We start from the raw sequence: 9,953 nt of genomic DNA, 5'->3' as shown, positions 1-9,953 counted from the left end.
GCGATCCTCCTGTCCTGTGCACCAACAGCAATTCTTGTATATTCGTCCATGAATTGTTCTGTGAATTATTTCACCCCTTTGAGTCTGGTCTGCTTGAGGTTTCTTCCTCAGAGGGAGTTTTTCCTTACCACTGTTGCTGTGGGGGTTGGTAAGGTTAGACCTTACCTGTGTGAAGCGCCTTGAGGCAACTCTGTTGTGATTTGGCGCTATATAAAGGAAATAAATTGAAATTGATGAAAATAAATCCCATGATCCGAAAAAGCAACAATAATATAAAATAATGCTGAATTACTCTGTTTTACCTCCGTGCGGAGAAGGGAGGCCACGTGACAGCGTTTGTGGTGGAAATGCAAACCAAGCCAGACTTAACTGTTCCGACCCGTATCACAGTCTGCAATACTGACCCAAACCACTCGGTGGAAACGGGGCTGTCAGCATACGCTAGCAAAATCATCAAGGTGTGACAGCGCCTTAAAAGTGCACCTTGTGGCAACCTGAAAATATGCGAATGCTGTTTGACAGCATAAAACCATTATTAGATTACTGATTATGTTTGGAGCTTCATTTGTAAATTCCTTCTTGTATGATTGAAATAAACATAGAGGGTGTTAAACGGCTGCATGGATTAGTGTTCAGAAAAAAGCATAAAACCATTATTTGATTACACTGATGTTTGGGACTCTATCAGAAATTCAATTAATTTACACATTGAGTAAATATTGTTGTTGATGGCACTTTGTATGATTATGTGTGTACCTTAAAACAGTTGGACTGTTTCTGTAGGGGGCGACATGGATGCATTATTGGACTACAGCGACTGTCAAACCTCACATTGCACACTTGGAAACTATATGCTGTTTTATGACACACAGGCTACATCGCCCCCTATAGGTGTGTTATTCTCATGTTTTTCAGTGAAATGTGTCCAGTGAGAGCAAAAAGAAATCTTGAGGTTAAAAAAAAAATAGACATTTAAAAACATCTTTGCAATGTTTGGAAACATTGCAAAGATGTTTCCAAAGATGTTTGCAAAGATGAATCAGCCTTTAAAAAGTGAGTTTTTCTGTCTTTATCTGTAACGAACCAAACTGGAACCTCGTGGTGACGATAATGAGTTTAATTTCCCGAACAGTGTGAATCCACTGATCACAGTAATTAGAGAAATGATGTCACAGCAGGAGGAGTTATGAATGAGCCTCAGGCCCACAGTGATGTCATAAACGTGAGCTGCCGATTGGCTGACAGCCTCCTGATGAGGAGGAAGAGGATCATTCCTCACCACCAGCTGGCTGCAGATTTTCTGATTGGCTTCATTGATCAAAGTGGCGACAGACTGCAGATCAAAGCAGAAACATCACAAAAAATGTCCCCAGGTTTAAATGATAGATGTAAAACTAGAAGGGCACATGAAGCTAAACCCCGCCCCTAAATTAATTAATATACAGATTGTTTTTCCATCTACATTTAATCAACTCTTGCTACAAATGTTCACGTGAATTCTTCTCTTTCATTTTGAGATACTTTGTCCAGGTGAATGAGGCCAATCACCTGATCTCCGCCCTCCTCTGCTGATTGGTCTGTGCCCTGGCCCCGCCCCATATTCAGATCCAACCCAACATTCAAAGATGTCCCTTACAGCAAAGAAACTGTCTCATAAATTTTGTGAAAATCTGATTTTAGTAGCATCTCACATTTTTTAAGTAACATCTGCCACTTCACCTTTAAAAGAAAATGTCAGATACTGAATTATCCCAAGAGATAGCAAAGAGGAACAAACAGTACTTATAATCCGGCCTCAGTGTACCATAAACTACACAAAAAGTATGGTGGCCATCCAGGGTGCTACCTATGGCCAGGTAGGAGTAAAAATTTTAAAAATGCTCTAATGAAATTGAAAAGTATACTGCATTATTAGTCGGATCATAAAGATTCCAAAAAGGTATGTTTGGAGTATCTATGGTAAAATAAATAAAATGGTAAATGGATATAGCGCTTTTCCATCTGCATCAGATGCCTAAAGCGCTTTACAATTCTGCCTCACATTCACCCCAACATGAGGGTGCTGCCATACAAGGCGCTCACGACACACCGGGAGCAATAGTGGATTAAAGACCTTGCCCAAGGGCCATTAGTGATTTTCCAGTAAGGCTGGGGTTTGAACCGAGGATCTTCTGGTCTGAAGCCCAATACCTTAACCACTAGACCATCACATCCCTTCTGGTTTGTACAGAGGTCCAAAGGTTGCTCCAGTTTGGGTAAAAACCGACACAAATTACTGGTTGAGCAAATAGGATGAATAAATGGAATAGTTTTGACTGAATGCTTGACCTCCAAAGTAAAAGTCAAACAAGTTTGATGCCCATTGGATTTTATGACATGTTACCCCATAACATGAAATCTAAGCATGACAGATGATGCAAACTATTCCTTTTTAAAAACCTAATCAATTTTTTTTTTTAAGTAAAATCAGAGCAACTTTACCCTTGGACCTCTGTACAAACTAAAATGGTCACAAGTTATTGTGGTCGTGGCGTGATGCTATCTTAGACTATAAGCATGCGTTACTGGCTACAAAGCAGATCTGTTACTCTTGATTTGATCAACAAACAAGCATAATTCAAAGTTCTTGTTTGACTGCTATTGAGGTGGGCACCATTACTGAGGTATTACCTAGATTTACAGAATATTTTTTTTTTTTAATATTTATTTCATTCATTTAAAAGAAAAACAGAAAAGCAAAAAACAAAAGCACCACAATACCAGAATGAAAAGGAGCAGAAAGAAGAACAAGTCTTATGATTTCTGCCCCTTTTAACAATACAATCTTTCAATATACAGCATCATAGTCAACATTATTTAACAGATTGCATTTCTTTAACTTGTCACATACCACTGACCCATTTCATAATTATGACCATTAATTAATAGATTACATCACTGATAGGTTACATTTAAACTTAAGACACTCCAAACATTATTAAGTTTACTTTTTTTTTTTTTTTGTCAGCATGCCGAGTGAGATAGTATCTCACTCGGCATTCTGACAAAACTCATAATGTTAACAAAAAGCACAACCTGTTTATCTGATCCTATACCAACAAAACTGTTTAAGGACCTGTGGTCCACTCTTGGGCCGACTGTGCTGGAAATGATTAATCTCTCTTTAACTTCTGGATCTGTTCCTACATGTTTCAAATCTGCAGTGATTAAACCATTACTTAAGAAACCTAATCTAGACCCTAGTGTATTGAAAAACTATCGGCTGATATCAAATCTATCATTTTGCTCTAAAATTGTGGAAAAAGTGGTGTCACGGCAGCTCGTAGACTATCTTACTGAGAATAATCTCTTTGAGCCACTGCAGTCTGCTTTTAGAAAATATCATTCCACAGAGACGGCTCTCACTAAAGTGGTGAATGATCTTCTGCTTGCAATGAATTCAGACACCACTACGATTCTGGTGCTGTTAGATCTCAGTGCTGCATTTGATACAGTGGATCATCATATTCTACTTGATAGGCTGGAAAATCATTTTGGGATTACTGGGAGTGCCCTTGCATGGTTGACGTCATACTTGACCAGTCGTTCTCACTATGTTCTGTACAGTAACACTACCTCTAACCTTAGTGACATGAAATTTGGGGTTCCACAGGGGTCTGTCTTAGGCCCCTTGCTTTTCTCCCTTTATATAGCACCCCTTGGGCGCATATTGTGGCGCTTTGCGATTACCTTTCACTGCTATGCTGATGATACTCAGTCAATCAGCTTGGGACTCCGGCAAGGACGGTCTCATTTCCTCTCCTCTCCTCCTTTCTGTTCTCTATCTCTGCTCTGACCTTCAAAGTCTCAGCTTCACCAGACTGTGAATTCTTCAGATTAAGATTTGGATTAACCATGGAATTGATCAGATGGTCTCTCAATGCTATTGACACCATTTTTTTGACAAGGAAATCAGGGCGGGGGGACCCTGCGTGCCCTGATGGAACCTACCCAGCGGGATATGCTCTCGACACCTAAGAGAGACAGAGTGTGACATGCTTGACATGCTCCACTCTCTGTGGAAGACGTTTAGGATTTATTTCTATTCGCTTTTATGGTGGGAGGTTTGGCGCTGACTGGTTTGTGCGCTGCCCTGACCCACAGGAATATTAGCAAGACGGCTGCTTCCAGAATCTCGTCTCCTCATCTGTCCATCATGATTGAGTTGGACAATGCTGTGCAATCTCAGACTGCGTGAACTCTTGAACTCAAATGCAAAATGGATACCATCTTGAAGCATATACACTGCATTGCAAAGGAATGTGCTGCTGAGGACTGGAGAATATTCTTCATAAATTCGGACTCTCGGCGGTCAGAGGTGTAGTAAATGGAATTCTGTATCTCTCCGCCTAACATCAACATGGCAGCCTTATCGGCTCCTGAAGGTCAAATGCCCTGCTCCTCCCCCAGAAGGAGCTACGGCCTTGGTGAAGGAATTTGACCCCCCCCCCCCGGACTGCAACGTCAGACTTTATACACACACACAGACAGAAACTGCCAGAAACTTAACTCATCTGCACACAATGCATGTCTCCATCCCTATTACCCCCCCCCCCCCGTGTTTCTCCACTCCCCTCACCCTGACTTCCTCCCTGCCACCTCGAAGGCAGCTCGGTTTTTACTGCTGCAGCCTTCAACTCCCCAAGCTGGGCAGTGCGGGCCCCTCCTGCTGCAGCCTTCACCCACTTTTCCTCAATTTAGATGATGGACTGTTTCAAGTTTAGTGCACATAAACAATGTCAAATGTATGCGTTGTCTTTAATTCTGATGTGTGCCATTATTACAGTAAACAATAATTGTGGATTAATTGCTGTATTTTGTCTGAGGTAATTGGAGTGTAAATGTAATTTTGTTGTTGTTGCACTCGTGTAATGACAATGACAATAAATCTCATCTCATACATGCTGATAACTGCTGGTAATCTCGTTCACATAAAATCCTTAGAAGACTGCCTTACAGCAGTGAGAAGTTGGATGTCTAGAAAATTCCTACTTTTAAACTCTGGTAAAACTGAAATGATGGTTCTTGGTCCAGTGAGGCATCGGCATCAATTTGACCAGTTAATGCTCAGCCTAGACTCGTGTGTCATACATCACACTGACAAAGTGAGGAACCTTAGGGTAATTTTTGATCCTACATTGTCCTTTGACCTCCACATTAGAAATATTACTAGGACTGCTTTCTTCCACTTGCAAAATATAGTGAGGATTTGTTCCATCCTGTCTATGGCTGATGATGAGACCCTGATCCATGTGTTTATCTCTTCTAGATTGGACTACTGCAATGTTCTATTTTATGGTTTACCGCAGTCTAGCATTAGGGGTCTCCAATTGGTTCAAAATGATGCAACCAAACTTTTGACATGAAGCAGAAAGTTCGACCACATTACACCCATTTTGGCATCCCTTCACTGACTTCTTGTCCCAGTGAGATCAGATTTTAAGGTTCTGCTACTAGTCTATAAAATTGTTAGTGGACTGGCACCTCCCTACCTAGCTGACCTAATTAAACCTTACATACCGGCCCGGGCTTTACGTTCTCAGGGTGCAGGACTATTTAGGGTAAATAAGAAGGCTGCAGGTCATAGAGCTTTCTCTTATCGTGCCCCTGTTCTGTGGAATGATCTCCCTGTGTCAATAAAACAGATTCTGTGGAAACTTTCAAGTCCAGACTTAAGACGCACTTATTTTCCCTTTTGTAAGGCTAGCATACTGGCATAGTATAGTTCTATGCTTTCACTCTTTTAATGAATTTTATTAGTAAACAGAGATTGCTGCGGCCTCAACATTATCTAAATTCTGGGTCTTTTAGTGAAGCTTAGGGCTCCTGGCTGGCAATCACCTTAGTATTTCCTGTTTTTCTTGTTTAATACTGACAAATTGTACTATATTTTGTGTCTTTCTCATTCCCAATTCTATTTTTTCTCTCTGTTTAAGGTGCAGCTCCATTCAGAGATGGGTGTGGTATTTGTGCTGGAGACCCTCCTGTGTACCAACTGCATTTCCTGTATATTCACTTTGTGAATTGTTCTGTAATTTATGTCTGTAGCATGGCCCAAGCAGAGGGCCACTCCTTTGAGTCTGGTCTGCTTGAGGTTTCTTCCTCAGAGGGAGGTACCACTGTTGCTCTGGGGGTTGGTAAGGTTAGACCTTACTTGTGTGAAGTGCCTTGAGGCAACTCTGTTGTGATTTGGCGCTACATAAAAAAAAAAAAAAAAAAAAAGAAAGTTATTGCTGTTTGTAACCCATAATTTAAGATTTAGTCAGAGATAGGCCATAGGTATTAAAGGCACTGTGGTGGTTTGAATCATATTTATCTAATAGATTACAATTTGTTCATGTAAATGGGGAATCTTCTTCACGGACTAAGGTTAATTATGGAGTTCCACAAGGTTCTGTGCTAGGACCGATTTTATTCACTTTATACATGCTTCCCTTAGGCAGTATTATTAAATCAAATCAAATCAATTTTATTTATATAGCGCCAAATCACAATAAACAGTTGCCCCAAGGCGCTTTATATTGTAAGGCAAGGCCATACAATAATTACGGAAAAACCCCAACGGTCAAAACGACCCCCTGTGAGCAAGCACTTGGCAACAGTGGGAAGGAAAAACTCCCTTTTAACAGGAAGAAACCTCCAGCAGAACCAGGCTCAGGGAGGGGCAGTCTTCTGCTGGGACTGGTTGGGGCTGAGGGAGAGAACCAGGAAAAAGACATGCTGTGGAGGGGAGCAGAGATCAATCACTAATGCAGAGTGGTGCACACAGAGCAAAAAGAGAAAGAAACACTCAGTGCATCATGGGAACCCCCTAGCAGTCTAAGTCTATAGCAGCATAACTAAGGGATGGTTCAGGGTCACCTGATCCAGCCCTAACTATAAGCTTTAGCAAAAAGGAAAGTTTTAAGCCTAATCTTAAAAGTAGAGAGGGTGTCTGTCTCCCTGATCTGAATTGGGAGCTGGTTCCACAGGAGAGGAGCCTGAAAGCTGAAGGCTCTGCCTCCCATTCTACTCTTACAAACCCTAGGAACTACAAGTAAGCCTGCAGTCTGAGCGCGAAGCGCTCTATTGGGGTGATATGGTAATACGAGGTCCCTAAGATAAGATGGGACCTGATTATTCAAAACCTTATAAGTAAGAAGAAGAATTTTAAATTCTATTCTGGAATTAACAGGAAGCCAATATGGGTGAAATATGATAGTATGATGATGATATATGATGGTGATGGTGATAATGGTGATGATGATGATTATGAGGATGGCGATGATGACAGTGATAGTGATGATGAAGTTGACGGTGATAATGGTGATGGTGATGATGATAGTGATGGTGATGACGGTGATAATGGTGATGGTGATGATGATAGTGATGGTGATGACGGTGATAATGGTGATGATGATAGTGATGGTGATGACGTGATGATGAAGATGACAGCGATAATGGTGATGATGCTGATAATGGTGATGATAATGGTGATGACGTGACGATTATGATGATAGTGATGGTGATGATGAAGATGACAGCGATAATTGTGATGATGATGAGGAGGATGACGTGATAATGGTGATGATGTGACGACTATGATGATAATGATGGTGATGATATGAATTAGTTTTTCAGCATCACTCTGAGACAAGACCTTTCTAATTTTAGAGATATTGCGCAAATGCAAAAAAGCAGTCCTACATATTTATTTAATATGCACATTGAATGACATATCCTGATCAAAAATGACTCCCACATTTCTCACAGTATTACTAGAGGTCAGGGTAATGCCATCCAGAGTAAGGATCTGGTTAGACACCATGTTTCTAAGATTTGTGGGGCCAAGTACAATAACTTCAGTTTTATCTGAGTTTAAAAGCAGGAAATTAGAGGTCATCCATGTCTTTATGTCTGTAAGACAATCCTGCAGTTTAGCTAATTGGTATGTGTCCTCTGGCTTCATGGATAGATAAAGCTGGGTATCATCTGCGTAACAATGAAAATTTAAGCAATGCCGTCTAATAATACTGCCTAAGGGAAACATGTATAAAGTGAATAAATTGGTCCTAGCACAGAACCTTGTGGAACTCCATAATTAACCTTAGTCTGTGAAGAAGATTCCCCATTTACATGAACAAATTGTAATCTATTAGATAAATATGATTCAAACCACCGCAGCGCGGTGCCTTTAATACCTATGGCATGCTCTAATCTGTAATAAAATTTTATGGTCAACAGTATCACAAGCAGCACTGAGGTCTAACAGAACAAGCACAGAGATGAGTCCACTGTCTGAGGCCATAAGATCATTTGTAATCTTCACTAATGCTGTTTCTGTACTATGATGAATTCTAAAACCTGACTGAAACTCTTCAAATAGACCATTCCTCTGCAGATGATCAGTTAACTGTTTTACAACTACCCTTTCAAGAATTTTTGAGAGAAAAGGAAGGTTGGAGATTGGCCTATAAGCTAAGATAGCTGGGTCAAGTGATGGCTTTTTAAGTAATGGTTTAATTACTGCCACCTTAAAAGCCTGTGGTACATAGCCAACTAATAAAGACAGACTGATCATATTTAAGATCGAAGCATTAATTAATGGTAGGGCTTCCTTGAGCAGCCTCGGTAGGAATGGGGTCTAATAGACATGTTGATAGTTTGGAGGAAGTAACTAATGAAAATAACTCAGAACAATCGGAGAGAAAGAGTCTAACCAAATACCGGCATCACTGAAAGCAGCCAAAGAGAATGATATGTCTTTGGGATGGTTATGAGTAATTTTTTCTCTAATAGTTAAAATTTTATTAGCAAAGAAAGTCATGAAGTCATTACTAGTTAAAGTTGAAGGAATACTCGGCTCAATAGAGCTCTGACTCTGTCAGCCTGGCTACAGTGCTGAAAAGAAACCTGGGGTTGTTCTTATTTTCTTCAATTAGTGATGAGTAGTAAGATGTCCTAGCTTTACGGAGGGCTTTTTTATAGAGCAACAGACTCTTTTTCCAGGCTAAGTGAAGATCTTCTAAATTAGTGAGACGCCATTTCCTCTCCAACTGACCGGTTATCTGCTTTAAGCTGCAAGTTTGTGAGTTATACCATGGAGTCAGGCACTCCTGATATAAAGCGCTCTTTCAGAGGAGCTACAGCATCCAAAGTTGTCTTCAATGAGGATGTAAAACTATTGACGAGATACTCTGTCTCACTTACAGAGTTTAGGTAGCTACTCTGCACTGTGTTGGTATATGGCATTAGAGAACATAAAGAAAGAATCATATCCTTAAACCTAGTTACAGCGCTTTCTGAAAGACTTCTAGTGTAATGAAACTTATTCCCCACTGCTGGGTAGTCCATCAGAGTAAATGTAAATGTTATTAAGAAATGATCAGACAGAAGGGAGTTTTCAGGGAATACTGTTAAGTCTTCAATTTCCATACCATAAGTCAGAACAAGATCTAAGATATGATTAAAGTGGTGGGTGGACTCATTTACATTTTGAGCAAAGCCAATTGAGTCTAATAATAGATTAAATGCAGTGTTGAGGCTGTCATTCTCAGCATCTGTGTGGATGTTAAAAATTGCCCACTATAATTATCTTATCTGAGCTAAACACTAAGTCAGACAAAAGGTCTGAAAATTCACAGAGAAACTCACAGTAACGACCAGGTGGACGATAGATAATAAATAAAATTGGTTTTTGGGACTTCCAATTTGGATGGACAAGACTAAGAGTCAAGCTTTCAAATGAATTAAAGCTCTGTCTGGGTTTTTGATTCATTAATAAGCTGGAGTGGAAGATTGCTGCTAATCCTCCGCCTCGGCCCGTGCTACGGGCGTTCTGGCAGTTAGTGTGACTCGGGGGTGTTGACTCATTTAAACTAACATATTCATCCTGCTGTAACCAGGTTTCTGTAAGGCAGAATAAATCAATATGC

Source organism: Thalassophryne amazonica, chromosome 10, assembly GCF_902500255.1.
Source record: "Thalassophryne amazonica chromosome 10, fThaAma1.1, whole genome shotgun sequence".
NCBI classification, from domain to species: Eukaryota; Metazoa; Chordata; class Actinopteri; order Batrachoidiformes; family Batrachoididae; genus Thalassophryne; species Thalassophryne amazonica.
The sequence above is the reverse complement of the archived record's forward strand: the minus strand, read 5'-3'. Positions refer to the sequence as shown.